At 35.8% G+C, this 18,383-nt stretch overlaps 1 long non-coding RNA gene across 2 annotated transcripts; it reads right to left on the reverse strand.

The window, feature by feature from the left end:
• On the reverse strand, positions 1-9,089 carry LOC138368417 (uncharacterized). Of its 2 annotated transcripts, none has more exons than XR_011229598.1 (3): positions 8,998-9,089; positions 3,337-3,443; positions 1-513 (listed from the first exon to the last, which is right to left on the reverse strand). It is a non-coding gene; the product is annotated as an uncharacterized lncRNA (long non-coding RNA). The 2 variants fall into 2 exon arrangements; XR_011229597.1 differs by lacking the exon at positions 8,998-9,089 and adding an exon at positions 4,140-4,312.
• Positions 9,090-18,383: the final 9,294 nt, after the last annotated feature.

Below are 18,383 nucleotides of genomic sequence, written 5' to 3' on the forward strand. Positions count from 1 at the left end.
AGAGAGAGCAAGAGAGCCAGAGAGAGAGAGAGAAAGAGAGAGACAGACAGAGACAGAAAGACACACACACAACAAAAGAGGAGACAGAACAAAATTAAGGCAAGGAGAGAGAAGACAGAACAGAAACAACAGAGAGAGGAGAGAAATGAGAAATCATTGAAGAGAAGGGGAAGAGAAACACAAGATAAGAAAAAGATACAAGAAAAATATACAAGATAAAAATGACATAAATGAATACCACAAATATAAAAAGTAAAGGAAGAGAGAAGCTAGAAGAGACAGGAAACGAGAGGTGTTAGAAGAGAGGAGGAAAGGAGAGATTAAAAGACAAGAAAAACAGGAGAGAAACGTAAAAGAAATAAAAAAAAGGGACATTTGTGAGGAGAGAAAATAAAGAGACCAGAGAAGACCATATATCAAGAGTGTGAGGATAAAGACTTATATATTTTCTTAGTAGACATCCTCTGGCTCTTGTTGCCCCTCTTGTATACGAATTGTACTTGCAAGTTTTCCCTGAAAAGATATTAACAAAATTAATATTTAATTTATTTATATAAATTACACACACACAAACTTATATATATATATATATATATATATATATATATATATATATATATATATATATATATATATATATATAATATATATAGACCAGAGACCAATTATATATATATATATATATATATATATATATATATATATATATATATATATATATATATATATATATATATATATATATATATAATTTCGTAAACCTCACCCTGTAAACATTCATGTTTCTACAAAGCTACGAGGATGAGGGAAGGGGATGTTCCCTCCATGCTGGATATTATATTTACCAGGAAAGAGAATGATATATTTATCATTCAGTACCTCCCTCCTTTGGTACCTCCCTCCTTTTACCCAAGTGACATGGTCACTTGGGTTAAAGTGACCATGTCTTTTTGGGAATAAAGTATGCAATGCATTATAATCTGGAAGAAAATGAGCTTGAAGCAGTTGAAAAACCTGACTTGTGGAGAGGTCATTATGGGGAACTCAGATATTTCCTTAAGGAATTTGACAAACACTTGCTGTTAGGACATGAAGTAAATGAGATGTATGTCAAGTTTTGTGAAATATATGATAATGGCACAACAAAATTTATACTAAAGCAGAGATGCAGAACTAGGAAAAGGGGAAAAATTGCCCAAACATACAAGCAATACACAGATGCGAGAAACAACAATAGCAGTAAGGAGAGGGGCAGAAAGACTGACTTTCGGTCATATTCAACAACACAAATATACATACACACACACACACATTATTGGAAAAAATTGGAATTGGAATATTGGAAAAAATAATTAAAACTAAATGGGTAGAACACCTGGAGAGAAATGATATAATTTCAGACAGACAGTATGGTTTTCGATTTGGAAGATCCTGTGTATCGAATTTACTCAGTTTCTATGATCGAGCAACAGATATATTACAGGAAAGAGATGGTTGGGTTGACTGCATCTATTTGGACCTAAAAAAGGCATTCGACAGTTCCACATAGAGAGGTTGTTCTGGAAACTGGAAAATATTGGAGGGGTGACAGGTAAGCTTCTAATATGGATGAAAAATTTTCTGACATAGAAAAATGAGGGCAGTAATCAGAGGCAATGTATCGGACTGGAGAAATGTCACAAGTGGAGTACCACAGGGTTCAGTTCTTGCACCAATGATGTTTATTGTCTACATAAATGATCTACCAGTTAGTATACAGAATTACATGAACATGTTTGCTGATGATGCTAAGATAATAGGAAGGATAAGAAATTTAGATGATTGTCATGCCCTTCAAGAAAACCTGGATAAAATAAGTATATGGAGCACCACTTGGCAAATGGAATTTAATGTTAATAAATGCCATGTTATGGAATGTGGAACAGGAGAACATAGACCCCACACAACCTATACATTATGTGAGAAATCTTTAAAGAATTCTGATAAAGAAAGAGATCTAGGGGTGGTTCTAGATAGAAAACTATCACCTGAGGACCACATAAAGAATATTGTGCGAGGAGCCTATGCTACGCTTTCTAACTTTAGAATTGCGTTTAAATACATGGATGGTGATATACTAAAGAAATTGTTCATGACTTTTGTTACACCAAAGCTAGAATATGCAGCTGTTGTGTGGTGCCCAACAACAGAAGTTGGCCCATATCTTAAGCACATCAACAAACTGGAAAAGGTGCAAAGACATGCTACTAAGTGGCTCCCAGAACTGAAGGGCAAGAGCTACGAGGAGACGTTAGAGGCATTAAATATGCCAAAACTAAAAGACAGAAGAGGTGATATGATCACTACATACAAAATAGTAACAGGAATTGATAAAATCGACAGGGAAGATTTCCTGAGACCTGGAACTTCAAGAACAGGAGGTCATAGATTGAAACTAGCTTAACACAGATGCTAAAGAAATATAAGAAAATTCACTTTCGCAAATAGAGTGGTAGACGGTTGGAACAAGTTAGGTGAGAAGGTGGTGGAGGCCAAGACTGTCAGTAGTTTCAAAGCGTTATATGACAAAGAGTGCTGGGAAGACGGTCTCATCCTTTAACTACACTTAGGTAATTACACACACACATACATATTATATATATATATATATATATACCAGTTGCGTGGCTTCTGGGAGTATGGGTTCGAGTCACTTCTGGGGTGTGAGTTTTCAGTTGCATATGTCCTGGGGACCATTCAGGCTTGTTCGCATATATATATATATATATATATATATATATATATATATATATATATATATATATATATATATATATATGTCGTACCTAGTCGCCAGAACGCACTTTTCAGCCTACTATGCAAGGCCCGATTTGCCTAATAAGCCAAGTTTTCATGAATTAATATATTTTCTCTATTTTTTTTCTTATGAAATGATAAAGCTATCCATTTCATTATGTATGAGGTCAATTCTTTTTTTATTGGAGTTAAAATTAATAGAGATATATGACCGAACCTAACCTATCTTTATAGATTAGGTTAGGTAGCTGAAAATGTTAGGTTAGGTAGTCGAAAAAACATTAATTCAAGAAAACTTGGCTTATTAGGCAAATCGGGCCTTGCATAGTAGGCTGAGATGTGCGTTCTGGCTACTAGGTACGACACATTATATATATATTTATACATATATATATATATTTATTTATATATATATATATATATATATATATATATATATATATATATATATATATATATATATATATATATATATATATATATATATATATATATCGGACAATTAGTAAAAAAAAAAAAAAAAAATTTAAATTATTTTACCTTGTACCTAGATCCACCAGGCCTGTTTGGTGCCTGTTTCAGTACTTGAGAAATCTGGAAGGTCACATCCTCCTCCTCAACTTGTGGATGTGCGTTGATAGATGATTCTGTAAAATTAAGTTATTTATATAATAATAAATTCAGTATAACAATAATATTCTGTAAAATTAAAAGTAATTTATACATCAATCAGATAAAACTCTCCAGAGATGGTGATACACAACATATAAAGGACAAGTTTCAGAACAAAATATGCATTTAGGAATAAGGTTTTGTACATGTAGGTAGCACATGAGAAAATAAGTGGAAGGTGATCAAGTTTATATTAACATGTTAATGGCTTTGTTAAGGCTTTGCAAGAATGAAAAAATATTAATAATATAATATCACCTACCAATTAATTGTACATCATTTATAAGTCAATTATTTGCATTATTATTATTCAATACTAATGATATAAAAATGCATTTTGTAATCTACTATTTATGCAAGTATTAAGCACAGGATCATGAAATAAACTGCAAAATACTGTAATGGATAAACCAATTAAGTTTACATTTTCCTATAGCTAAGTCAGTCAGTTCTATTAGCAGCAGAGAACAATTATGCCCAACCTCTATTAAATGAAACAATCTTAAGAGCAAGTGATAGAAATATAATCATTTATGCTTGGGAAAATATTATGGAATGGTTCCAAATATGAAAAATATTAAGTTTTTTGGTTAAAATTTTTTAACTTAAAATTTACATTTTTAAGTGAATTTTAAACTTTAAAAAAATTATTTAATTTTTTGGTTACTTACTTAAAATAACATTATATAGTTCTTGTTTTTGTAGAAATGCCAATTTCTTCTTTTGCCCTTCCAGACTGTATAGTGACCACAGGCCGTTTGTTCATATCTTCATTATTCTTCGAACTGTGGTTGCACAATCAGACCCACGTACACTGGTTAAAAGCATCACCTAAAAGCAACAACAAAAATGTAGTACACTGACGAATTTTGAATATATATATATATATATATATATATTAGTTGATTTTATACCCGCATTAGGTCAGGTGATAATACAATGAAGGTGAAAACATGGGGGGATACATAAGGGATAAACATAGGGGCTGCAGAAGGCTTATTGGCCCATACGAGGCATCTCCTATCTAAACACAAAGATTAATCCAGTGTAATTGGCCTGTTATGTTGTAACATAACATATATATATATATATATATATATATATATATATATATATATATATATATATATATATATATATATATATATATATATATATATATATATATATTATATATATATATATATATATATATATATATATATATATATATATATATATATATATATATATATATATATATATATATATATATATATATATATATATATATATGTGTATATATATATATATATATATATGTGTATATATATATATGTGTATGCCATATACATATATATGCTATGTTGTATGCTACAACTTGGCTGATAATAAAGCCATTCACAACTGCAGGCCTAATAAAAAAAGGAGGTGGCATAGCAATATCTTACAAAGATACCTTCATCTGCAATAGTCTCATTAGTAATAGAGACGACTATTGTGAATATACCTTTGCCAAGTTCTCCAGTAAATCCCTTAAATCCTCCTTGACTATAAGTGCCATCTATAGATTTCCCAATACCGACATAGCTTCATTCTCAGATAACGTAAGGAATCTTATCATAAATAACAATCTCAACAAAAATCAAACCAACTTAGTGGTTTGTAATGGTGAACAAAACATGCAGATACTTATATATAACCTGTGAATAGAGTGTAATAACACCAAAACTATTTGTTTATTGTTTTATGACCATAATAATTGAATCACTAATATGATTCACTAATATATAATCCTAATAATAATCACTAATATATAATCCATTGAGCATGCTGCATCTCTTTCAGTCTCTTTGCAATTTGAACAAGAGGGTTTTTAATTGATCGAACCATATTCTTAAAGTAAAGTAAATGAGATGTATTCCATATTTTGCAAAATATACGATGAAGGCACACAAACATTCATACCAAAACTGAAGGGCAGGATTTATGAGGAGACATTAGAGGCATTAAATATTCCAAACTAGAAGACAGAAGGAAAAGAGGAGATATGATCACTACGTACAAAACAGTAACAGGAATTGATAAACTTGATAGGGAAGATTTCCCGAGACCTGGAATTTCAAGAACAAGAGGTTATAGATTTAAACGAACTAAACAAAGATGCCGAAGAAATGTAAGACAATTCACTTTTGCAAACAGAATGGTAAACGGTTGGAACATGTTAGGTGAGAAGGTGGTGGAGGCCAAATCCGTCAAAAGTTTCAAAGCATTATATGACAGAGTGCTGGGAAAATGGGACACCACGAGTGTAGCTCTCCATCCATCTGATTGATAACCCAAATGAATTTTTCATGGATATGATACCAACATCAAATCATAAATCAGATGTGATCCTATCCCCACTGGATTTTGAAGAAGCCATAGACAGTATGCCTATGCACTCTGCACCAGGCCCTGACTCTTGGAACTCTATATTCATCAAGAACTGTAAAAAACGTTATCGCAGGCCCTTCACATTCTTTGGAGACAAAGCCAAGATACTGGCATTGTCCCTGACATACTAAAAACAGCAGAGATAGCACCGCCCCATAAAGGAGGAAATAAGGCAGAGGCAAAAAACTACAGACCGATAGCACTAACATCGCACATCATAAAAATCTTTGAGAGAATGCTAAGAAGTAAGATCACAAAATACATGGAATCACAGCATCTCCATAACCCCAGACAACATGGTTTCAGAACAGGGCGCTCTTGCCTATCACAGTTGCTGGACCACTCTGACATGGCACTAGATGCCATGGAAGACAAACAAAACGCTTTGACAAAAAAAAGCCTTTGACAAATGTGACCATTGTGTTATTGCACATAAAATGCGTTCAAAAGGAATTACCGGAAAAATAGGCAGATGGATATACAACTTCCTGACTAATAGAACCCAATGTGTAGTAGTCAACAAAATAAAATCTGGACCATCAACCGTAAAGAGCTCAGTCCCCAAGCGTACTGTGCTTGCTCCAATACTTTTTCTCATCCTCATATCGGACATAGACAAGGACACAACCTATAGTACTTGATCATCCTTTGCAGATGACACTAGAATCTTCACGAGAGTAGGCAACATAGAGGACACGGCAAACCTCCAATCAGATGTAAATCAGGTCTTTCTATGGGCTACAGAAAATAACATGGTGATTAACGAACATAAGTTTCAGCTCATGCGCTACGGAAAAAATAAAAAATATAAAAACGGAAACCACTTACAAAACTCAGTCAAATCATAACATTGAACGGAAAAGCAACGTAAAGGATTTGGGTGTACTGATGTCAGAAGGCCTTACATTTAAAGAACACAATAAAGTAGCCGTCACAACTGCAAGAAAAATGACAGGATAGATAACAAGAACTTTTCACACTAGAGATGCTTTACCGATGATGATAGTTTTCAAGACGCTAGTGCTCTCTAGAGTGGAATACTGCTGCATAATGAAAGCCCCTTTCAAAGCTGGAGAAATTACTGACCTATACTTATGCATTTATCTTCGGTTTAACACAACAGGCACCAGACACACGCTAGGCATCATACACACTAGGATAAAACAAACATTAGGCCAGAAGTCAGAAAAGAATTCAAAGAATTTTACTGGAAAGGCTTGCTGTTAGGAAAGGAAGTAATTGAGATGAATTAATGCACAGTATGTCAATTTTGTGAAATATATGATAAAGGAACAAAAACATTTATACCAAAACAAAGATGCAGAACTAGGAAACAGGATTTGTTCAACTGAAATTTCAAGACGGACAGAGACCAAAAGACACAAAAATGGAATCAATATACGAAGAGGCCAAACCCCCAAACATACCAGTAATACAAAGAGAAACAACTACACGGCAGTGAGGAGAGAGGCAGAAAGAAATTTTGAAAAAAAGGAACAAACAAATGTAAAGTAGAACAAATCATATTCTATAAATACAGCAACAACCAATTGCAGGTAAAGGATAATATTCAGAGCTTTTAAATGCATGGATGGCGAAATACTCAAGAAATTGTTCACGACTTTTGTTAGACCAAAGTTGGAATATGCAGCGGTTGTATGGTGCCCATATCTTAAGAAGCACATAAACAAACTGGAAAAGGTGCAAAGACATGCTACTAAGTGGCTCCCAGAACTGAAGGACAAGAACTATGAGGAGAGGTTAGAGGCATTAAATATGCCAAATATACTACACAAATATATATACTACACATGCACAATAAACTACCCTACACAGGCTGAGTATGGTGTGTACAATAAATTATTAGCTAAAAGATAAGACTGAGTTTGTATAAATGGGGGTTAAGTCAGAGTGGGAAAATGTAAGTGGAGTGCCTAAAAACCCTGTCCTGGGACCTCTGTAATTCATAATATATACAAATAATTTAGACTCAGGTTTGATCAGCAATATTTGAAAATTTCCAGACGATACAAAAGGGATTTTTTTCTGGATTCAGGATTATTTTTTTATGGCTGAAAACAGGTTTTCAAAAAGCATTAATGTAAAAAGCATTAGGCTGAAAACAGGTTTTCAGCAATAAAAGAAATACAGTATTGCTGGAACAACCGTCGACATCTTCAAGAGAAAACCTGAACATCTTCAAGAAGTGAAGATGACCTTGAGAAGAAGTATAGGTTGGGAGAAGTATAGGTTAGGAATTGTCTCCAAAGAATTCTCAAAGAATTACTCGTTATTGCTATCCAAGATAATTAGACGAGCCAAAGCTAAATACTACGAAGATAAATTTACCCAAATAAAGAGTACCTTACCTAAAAATATGTATGTACCTTACGTAAATAAACATTTGATTTTGAAGTGCCGGACAAACAAGGCTGTGGTGGATATGTGGGCCTGAGGGGCCTGTCCAAGCAACAGCCTGTTGGACCAAGCTCTCACATGTCAAGCCTGGCCTTGGAAGGGCTTGGTGAGTAGAACAACTACCAGAACCCTATAATGCATGTATCAAGGTGTCCAGGCAGTGAGCACCACATAATGCAGTGCAGTCCTGTAAGAATAAGCACAGTAAGTATGGGCATGGAGGGGGTGCAGCAGTGGCTTGTGAAGGGCTGGAGAGTAAATGGACATGCCCAGGGGTAAAAAGCATTAGGGTAACAGAACATAGCCCATAAAAATAGTAATGACAATGAATGAATAATTATATGAATGCAATAATACTTCATATCTCAATAGGAATACTAAGCAGGATGCAAGACAAGGTACTGGTGGTGATAGTGGTTGGTACAAGTCCTCACATCCCCACAGACACCAGTAACAGCCCTCACCTCCCAACACAGTACCCTTGTAGCGAGTTAATCTTATACTCGCTTCATTATCTTATAGCATAACTAATTAACACTAATTACAGAAGCTACACAGGTGATACTTTGGTGTGAGTTGAGCGCACTGAGCGTCGGTATCGCTACACCCTTGTTCCTTAACAACCCTTTGGACCTTTATTACAGAAAAATAGAATCAATTAATTTAATAAAATATAAAATATAAGTGCTTACTTACGATAATACTATCGGTGGAACACAAAATCTTCTTCTTCTTGATAGTAGGTGCAGTTTGCATGAAGGGTTAGTCCTCGCCATGACTGAACTGACGACAAAATGGCCGATGTGTTGATATGGCGTCAGATGACGCTGTGACGTCACAGGTGAGGGACGCTTTGCGCATTACTCCCTCGTACTTAAAAAGTACTACAGGTACTTTTTGGTTTTATTTTTGAATATGGCAGAAGTTGGACAGCTTTTCAAATCATTATAAGGGAGTGAGTTCCATAGACTAGGTCCCTTTATTTACATAGAGTGTTTACATAGATTAAGTTTGACTCTGGGGATATCAAAGAGATATTTATGTCTGGTGGGGACGTGGCCATGTGTTCTATTACATCTGTCCAGGAAGAGTTTCAGAACAGGGTTTGCAGTTAGAAAAAGGGCTTTATAAACGTAATTTACACAGGAGAATGTATGGAGTGAATTTGTTTAGCATGTTTAAGGATTTGAACAAGGGAGCTGTGTGTTGTCTGAAGGTAGAGTTAGTTATTGTCCTGATAGCAGATTTTTACTGGATGATGATGGGCTTGAGGTAGTTTGCAGAGGTTGAACCCCAAGCACAAACGCCATAAGAATGATAGGGATAGATAAGTGCATAATAGAGTGAGAGGAGAGCAGAGTAGGGTACATAATATCTGATCTTAAACAGTATACCAACTGTTTTAGAAACCTTTTTAGTTATGTGTTGTATATGGGTGCGGAAGTTGAGTCTCTTGTCTAAGTATAGGCTAAGAAACTTTCCATCATTTTTATTGCTAATGTTTACATTATCTATCTGAAGCTGAATTGCATTTGTTGATTTGTTTCCAAATAAGATATAGTAGGTCTTTTCTATGTTTTGTGTGAGGTTTGTTGGTTGACATCCACAAGTAGACTTTTTTTAATTAATTGTTTACAACATTATTTAACAGGAGTGGGTTGGGGTCAGAGTAGATGAGTAGTATCATCAGCCAACAATATAGGTTTAAGTATGTTAGAGACATTAGGGAGATCATTGATGTATATAAGAAACAGGAGGGTCCTAGGATGCTGCTCTGTGGCACCTTTACGGTAATTAAGTGGTAGAGTGGGAGAGGTTATATCATTGATGGCTTCATATTGGTGTCTGTTACTAAGATAGGATCGGATATAGTTTAGGGCAAGGCCACGGATTCCATAATGGTGGAATTTAAGTAAGAGGTAGTTATGGTTAACAGTATCAAAGGCCTTTCTCAGGCCGATGAAGAGTTCAATTGGAAACTCACTTTTGTCAAGGGCTGAGAAGATTAAGTCAAGCAGACTAACAATAGCATCATTGGTACTCTTTTGGGGGCGGAAGCCAAACTGACAGGGACTTAGTATATTGAATTTTACAAGATTGAAGTAGAGCTGTTTGTAAAAAAAAAAAAAATATTTTTGATAATATAGGTAGATTCGATATGGGTCTGTAATTATTTATGTCTGCCGTGTTACCTCCTTTATGAACTGGCGTTACTCTTGCTTTTTTAAGGATATCAGGGAAGGTATGACACTCTAGGGATTTGTTGAACAGCAATGCTATGGATGGTGCAAGGGCATGGGAGGCACGCCTGTGTACCATCGATGGTATTTCACTAATGTTCCCAGCTTTGGTTTTTAGCGAGTGAATGATGGACACAACATCTGTAGGGCTGACCGGAGAGAGGAGAAGAGAGTTTGGATAGCTGCGTGAAAGATATGTGGTAACATATGTCTGAGTCTCTGGGATTTTTCGGGCAAGGTGAGCACCAAACGATGAAAAGAAGCTATTAAATTCAGTTGCTGTTTCAAGATCTGTTGCAGGTGTATAACCATCCTTGGAGATTTTTATCTTATTATGTAAAGGTTGTTTAGCTTCTAGGATGGTAGAGATGGCTCTCCATGTGCTTTTTATGTTGCCTTTTGCTTCTTTGAATCTATTCTCGTAATAGGAACGCTTTGCTCTTATTATACTGGTAAGCACTGATGAATACCTCTTAACTACTTCTTTTCCAACTAGGCCAATCCTAAGTTTTTTTTTCATATTCATGTTTCTTGTCGATTGCTTTAAGTATGCCATTAGTGAGCCAGGGATTATTTAACCTTTTTGCCAGTTACTTGCTTGGTGAGGAGAGGACAATAAGTATTGTAAAGGCTTTAAATTTTGGAAAGAGGCTAGTTAACGAATTATTATCCTGTGTATTGATAAATTTAGATTCCCAGTTTACATTGTGGAGGGCATTTGTGAGATTGCCTATTGCCGCTTCACATTGTAACCTAAAGGTAATTTTCTTGTTACCTGGTGGTGTTATGGCCATGTTCGCTACAAGGAAGGTAGGATAGTGGTCAGTTGTTCTGTCAGTGATTATACTTGATGTAAGAGGAGCTGTTATGTTGGTCCATCAGTGATCCAGGGTAGTCGCAGATGTTTGAGTGACTCGGGTGGGCCTGGTGATTGCGGGGATGAGCATACAGGAATTCATGCTGTTGAGGAAACAGTCTACTTGAGGGTTATTTTGTAGCCCTAGGTCAATATTGAAATCACCTCTGAGAACTATGTGATTTTTGTTGAGATTATTGTTTATGATAAGGTTCCTCAAGTTGTTATTGTATTTGTGTCTAGCTTCAGACACAAGCATGTTACAGTTATGTCTTAAAGAGTTGAGAGCAATTAAGGATGATAAAGAGTCACTTACAACTAATGTATCAAGTTTGGATACTTGTACACATTTCAGTGCAAGGAGCAAGGCAAATAGTTCAGTCTGAAGGGTAGAGGCCCAGTTGTTTATACGGACTCCCCACTCAAAATATAAGTCATATCCTATTGCCAGGACAACTGCACTTCCAGCTGCACCCGTTGGGCGCTGTAGGAAACCTTCAGTGTATATGATTTGAGAGAGAGAATGCTCTGTGGACAGAGCATCAATATGGCTTAAGACGTTGAGCTTTGCCTCAAGACAAAGCTGGGACTGATCTCTAATTTGCTCCTTTGATGGAAAGGGAGGGATTAAAATTGAAAAGGGTGTAATTTCCTACAGTGCAGGAAAGTGCTATTGTTGTCTCTCTTGGTACAAATTATAAATCTGATACTTTCTGAGTTCAGTTCCAATTTTATTTATCTATTTGAAACAATGTTTACATTCAATAAAGAAATTCTGGAGGGCTTCTGTGCAAGGGTTAGGATGAGCTAGCCTAAGCATTTTTATACCAATTTGACAGTTATTTTCAGTAACACGATAAACAACGCTCGGAATATTAAGTTCCTTTCTCATATTAAGTATCTTTGTGGTACGAAGGCACCCAAGGATTATCCTCAAGGCTTCGTTCTGCAATTTTTCAAGCCCTCCAAGCTTTCTTTCAGGATGCCTTAAAGTTAGTTTAGTTCATTTATTATGCACCCCATACCCATCTTGTGGGCGGTAGTGGAAAGGGTTGCAGAGGCACATAATGGGCTCAGGGACTGAACCCAACAATTCATTTAGCTAAGCAAGTTACAATCTTGATGAGCTAGTTACAAAATTCAGTATAAGTCGTCACATCAACAATAGGTTCGAGATCGATCACAAGTACAGTTTCTAAATTAAGCAACTGACATATGTGGAGAGCTAGTGTCACAATTGATATGTTTGTCCTGCACACCGCTCCCCATCCAGTGGGCAGCGGTGGATAGGTTACAATCACTTAGTTACTACTTACAGTTAGCAAACTGGGGATATTTGGCTAAAATTTCTGGTACCAGATCATTTTGAATGAAATATTGACACATCGTTGGTACATTGGTTATAGAATTGTCTCTGAATTCACTATCACATAGTGACGGAGGGTGTGCAAATAATTTTGTTGACAGTTAACATTTGGTCAGGTCTACATCGGCAGATAATGAGAATTCCCAGAAATACTTGTAACCGAGTCTAAGCCGAGCAGTAGTAACATCTAGAAGTCTGCTGATTTTATTGGATGAACCATAGATGTGTGGCTCCTTTTGCATAATAGTATTGAACGAAAGTTAATCTCCCCAAACACTTTCGCGTTTTGGGCAAGTTACCCCTCCACTCTCTCCATTTTTGTTTGGACATTCCCAGGTAGTGCGCGGAAATACTGAAAAGTGTATACTCTTTTCAACTTTGTCACCTTAATTCTCGTCCTATGTCTTTCATTTTGGTATCAATGCGTTCGCAATAGAATTCCCAACAGAACTATGTGCATATAATGTCAAAGACAGCAGCGCGCTCCACCCGCCGACAAGATGAATGTAGGCCAAGGGTACCAGAAAAAGAAAGCTGAGCCACCCTCAGGCAACTCTCATTACATTAGAGAGCGTGATAATACTGAAAAGTGTATACCCTTTTCAACTTTGTTACCTCAATTCTCATCCTAGTTTTTTCAATTTGGCATCAATGTGTTCGCAATAGAATTCTCTACAGGACTAAAGGCATATAAACTCCAAAAGCCCGGCTTACCATCCGCAACAAACAGAGTAAGCGAGAGTGTGTTACCAGGGAGCGCACAAGAGCGATAAAATGTATACACTCTTTTCATTTTGGTCACCCCAATTGTCATCCTAGGTCTTTCATTTTGGTATCAATGTGTTAGCAATAGAATTATCTACAGGTTTAAATGCATATAAACTCCAAAAGCAAGGTGTACCATCCGCACAAAACAGAGAAAGTGAGAGAAAGTAACCCGGGAGCACTCTAGTGCAATGTAATGTGAACACTCTTTTCACTTTGGTTACCTCAATTCTCGTCATATGTCTTTCATTTTGGTATCAATGTGTTCGCAATTGTATCTGCTGGCATTTTACCCTTTGCTTGGATCTGAAGGGTTTTAGGCTCACCACGATGCAATCTGATAGTACCACAAGTGTATATACCTATCTTCAAGCAGCAATTCACTCATTCAAACCAACTTATAATAGTTATCCATATATAAATGGTAATCTTTGTTCTACCTGTTAACCTGTCATATGAAGAAAGATTGTCAAAGCTTATATTATATTCTCTAGAAAAGCAAAGAATTAGGAGTGACATATGGTAGAGGTGCACAATGGGATGAATGGACATAACAAAGGGGACATTAATGGGGTATTAAAAGTAGCAACACAAGACAGAACTCGAAACAAAGTGTAAAAATTGGAAAAATTTAGATTTAGGAAAGAACTGCATGGGTAAATACACTGGGTTTGTACCTTAAGGTTCATGTATGCAATATTACAGAGTTCCAATTAACTCCCATGCATGCAATTAATTTATGTTATGTTTATGTTTTTTATGTTAAAATGTTTTTGTTGATTTGTTTGTATATTTTCATAAGTAAAGCATGCTTACCGTCTTATTCCAAGTTTTATGATAACTTTACAAGGTTTAAAACATAAAGTTCAATATATATTCTGGTTTTCACACAGGAATTATACGTTAATATAACATCATAATAACGTAATGATGTCGTGTAAATAACGTTATACTGACGTCATATAAATGTTATATTTATGTTATAAGAACGTAAATTGGATAGCTTTACAGAAAGTAAACAAAAAAAACTAAATGTTGACTGAAAATTATTTATTCTTAAATATAAAGCATGAAAACATTATAATACCATAGCATTCACTATTATTTTTAAATTTTTACATAAATCTTAAAAAACTGTGTCTCAAGAATATATGTTTTTAGTTATATCCTTTGGTTTTAAGAACATCAGATATACGTATTTATGTCAAAAGTTACAGTATTACCTTTGTGGAACCATTTAAAAACGTCCACAAACGTTCTGTGTTTGCTGGGTTTACTCTCCAGCCCTTCACAAGCCACTGCTGCACCCCCTCCATGCCCATACTTACTGTGCTTATTCTTACAGGACTGCACTGCATTATGTGGTGCTCACTGCCTGGACACCTTGATACATGCATTATAGGGTTCTGGTAGTTGTTCTACTCACCAAGCCCTTCCAAGGCCAGGCTTGACATGTGAGAGCTTGGTCCAACAGGCTGTTGCTTGGACAGGCCCCTCAGGCCCACATATCCACCACAGCCTTGTTTGTCCGGCACTTCAAAATCAAATGTTTATTTACGTAAGGTACATACATATTTTTAGGTAAGGTACTCTTTATTTGGGTAAATTTATCTTCGTAGTATTTAGCTTTGGCTCGTCTAATTATCTTGGATAGCAATAACGAGTAATTCTTTGAGAATTCTTTGGAGACAATTCCTAACCTATACTTCTCCCAACCTATACTTCTTCTCAAGGTCATCTTCACTTCTTGAAGATGTTCAGGTTTTCTCTTGAAGATGTCGACGGTTGTTCCAGCAATACTGTATTTCTTTTATTGCTGAAAACCTGTTTTCAGCAATAAAAAAATAATCCTGAATCCAGAAAAAAATCCCTTTTGTATCGTCTGGAAATTTTCAAATATTGCTGATCAAACCTGAGTCTAAATTATTTGTATATATTATGAATTACAGAGGTCCCAGGACAGGGTTTTTAGGCACTCCACTTACATTTTCCCACTCTGACTTAACCCCCATTTATACAAACTTAGTCTTATCTTTTAGCTAATAATTTATTGTACACACCATACTCAGCCTGTGTAGGGTAGTTTATTGTGCATGTGTAGTATATATATTTGTGTAGTATATTTGGTATATTTAATGCCTCTAACCTCTCCTCATAGTTCTTGTCCTTCAGTTCTGGGAGCCACTTAGTAGCATGTCTTTGCACCTTTTCCAGTTTATGTGCTTCTTAAGATATGGGCACCATACAACCGCTGCATATTCCAACTTTGGTCTAACAAAAGTCGTGAACAATTTCTTGAGTATTTCGCCATCCATGCATTTAAAAGCTCTGAATATTATCCTTTACCTGCAATTGGTTGTTGCTGTATTTATAGAATATGATTTGTTCTACTTTACATTTGTTTGTTCCTTTTTTTCAAAATTTCTTTCTGCCTCTCTCCTCACTGGCGTGTAGTTGTTTCTCTTTGTATTACTGGTATGTTTGGGGGTTTGGCCTCTTCGTATATTGATTCCATTTTTGTGTCTTTTGGTCTCTGTCCGTCTTGAAATTTCAGTTGAACAAATCCTGTTTCCTAGTTCTGCATCTTTGTTTTGGTATAAATGTTTTTGTTCCTTTATCATATATTTCACAAAATTGACATACTGTGCATTAATTCATCTCAATTACTTCCTTTCCTAACAGCAAGCCTTTCCAGTAAAATTCTTTGAATTCTTTTCTGACTTCTGGCCTAATGTTTGTTTTATCCTAGTGTGTATGATGCCTAGCGTGTGTCTGGTGCCTGTTGTGTTAAACCGAAGATAAATGCATAAGTATAGGTCAGTAATTTCTCCAGCTTTGAAAGGGGCTTTCATTATGCAGCAGTATTCCACTCTAGAGAGCACTAGCGTCTTGAAAACTATCATCATCGGTATAGCATCTCTAGTGTGAAAAGTTCTTGTTATCTATCCTGTCATTTTTCTTGCAGTTGTGACGGCTACTTTATTGTGTTCTTTAAATGTAAGGCCTTCTGACATCAGTACACCCAAATCCTTTACGTTGCTTTTCCGTTCAATGTTATGATTTGACTGAGTTTTGTAAGTGGTTTCCGTTTTTATATTTTTTATTTTTTCCGTAGCGCATGAGCTGAAACTTATGTTCGTTAATCACCATGTTATTTTCTGTAGCCCATAGAAAGACCTGATTTACATCTGATTGGAGGTTTGCCGTGTCCTCTATGTTGCCTACTCTCGTGAAGATTCTAGTGTCATCTGCAAAGGATGATCAAGTACTATAGGTTGTGTCCTTGTCTATGTCCGATATGAGGATGAGAAAAAGTATTGGAGCAAGCACAGTACGCTTGGGGACTGAGCTCTTTACGGTTGATGGTCCAGATTTTATTTTGTTGACTACTACACATTGGGTTCTATTAGTCAGGAAGTTGTATATCCATCTGCCTATTTTTCCGGTAATTCCTTTTGAACGCATTTTATGTGCAATAACACAATGGTCACATTTGTCAAAGGCTTTTTTTTGTCAAAGCGTTTTGTTTGTCTTCCATGGCATCTAGTGCCATGTCAGAGTGGTCCAGCAACTGTGATAGGCAAGAGCGCCCTGTTCTGAAACCATGTTGTCTGGGGTTATGGAGATGCTGTGATTCCATGTATTTTGTGATCTTACTTCTTAGCATTCTCTCAAAGATTTTTATGATGTGCGATGTTAGTGCTATCGGTCTGTAGTTTTTTGCCTCTGCCTTATTTCCTCCTTTATGGGGCGGTGCTATCTCTGCTGTTTTTAGTATGTCAGGGACAATGCCAGTATCTTGGCTTTGTCTCCAAAGAATGTGAAGGGCCTGCGATAACGTTTTTTACAGTTCTTGATGAATATAGAGTTCCAAGAGTCAGGGCCTGGTGCAGAGTGCATAGGCATACTGTCTATGGCTTCTTCAAAATCCAGTGGGGATAGGATCACATCTGATTTATGATTTGATGTTGGTATCATATCCATGAAAAATTCATTTGGGTTATCAATCAGATGGATGGAGAGCTACACTCGTGGTGTCCCATTTTCCCAGCACTCTTTGTCATATAATGCTTTGAAACTTTTGACGGATTTGGCCTCCACCACCTTCTCACCTAACATGTTCCAACCGTTTACCATTCTGTTTGCAAAAGTGAATTGTCTTACATTTCTTCGGCATCTTTGTTTAGTTCGTTTAAATCTATAACCTCTTGTTCTTGAAATTCCAGGTCTCGGGAAATCTTCCCTATCAAGTTTATCAATTCCTGTTACTGTTTTGTACGTAGTGATCATATCTCCTCTTTTCCTTCTGTCTTCTAGTTTGGAATATTTAATGCCTCTAATGTCTCCTCATAAATCCTGCCCTTCAGTTTTGGTATGAATGTTTGTGTGCCTTCATCGTATATTTTGCAAAATATGGAATACATCTCATTTACTTTACTTTAAGAATATGGTTCGATCAATTAAAAACCCTCTTGTTCAAATTGCAAAGAGACTGAAAGAGATGCAGCATGCTCAATGGATTATATATTAGTGATTATTATTAGGATTATATATTAGTGAATCATATTAGTGATTCAATTATTATGGTCATAAAACAATAAACAAATAGTTTTGGTGTTATTACACTCTATTCACAGGTTATATATAAGTATCTGCATGTTTTGTTCACCATTACAAACCACTAAGTTGGTTTGATTTTTGTTGAGATTGTTATTTATGATAAGATTCCTTACGTTATCTGAGAATGAAGCTATGTCGGTATTGGGAAATCTATAGATGGCACTTATAGTCAAGGAGGATTTAAGGGATTTACTGGAGAACTTGGCAAAGGTATATTCACAATAGTCGTCTCTAT

Source organism: Procambarus clarkii, chromosome 25 (genome assembly GCF_040958095.1).
Source record: "Procambarus clarkii isolate CNS0578487 chromosome 25, FALCON_Pclarkii_2.0, whole genome shotgun sequence".
Taxonomy (NCBI): domain Eukaryota; kingdom Metazoa; phylum Arthropoda; class Malacostraca; order Decapoda; family Cambaridae; genus Procambarus; species Procambarus clarkii.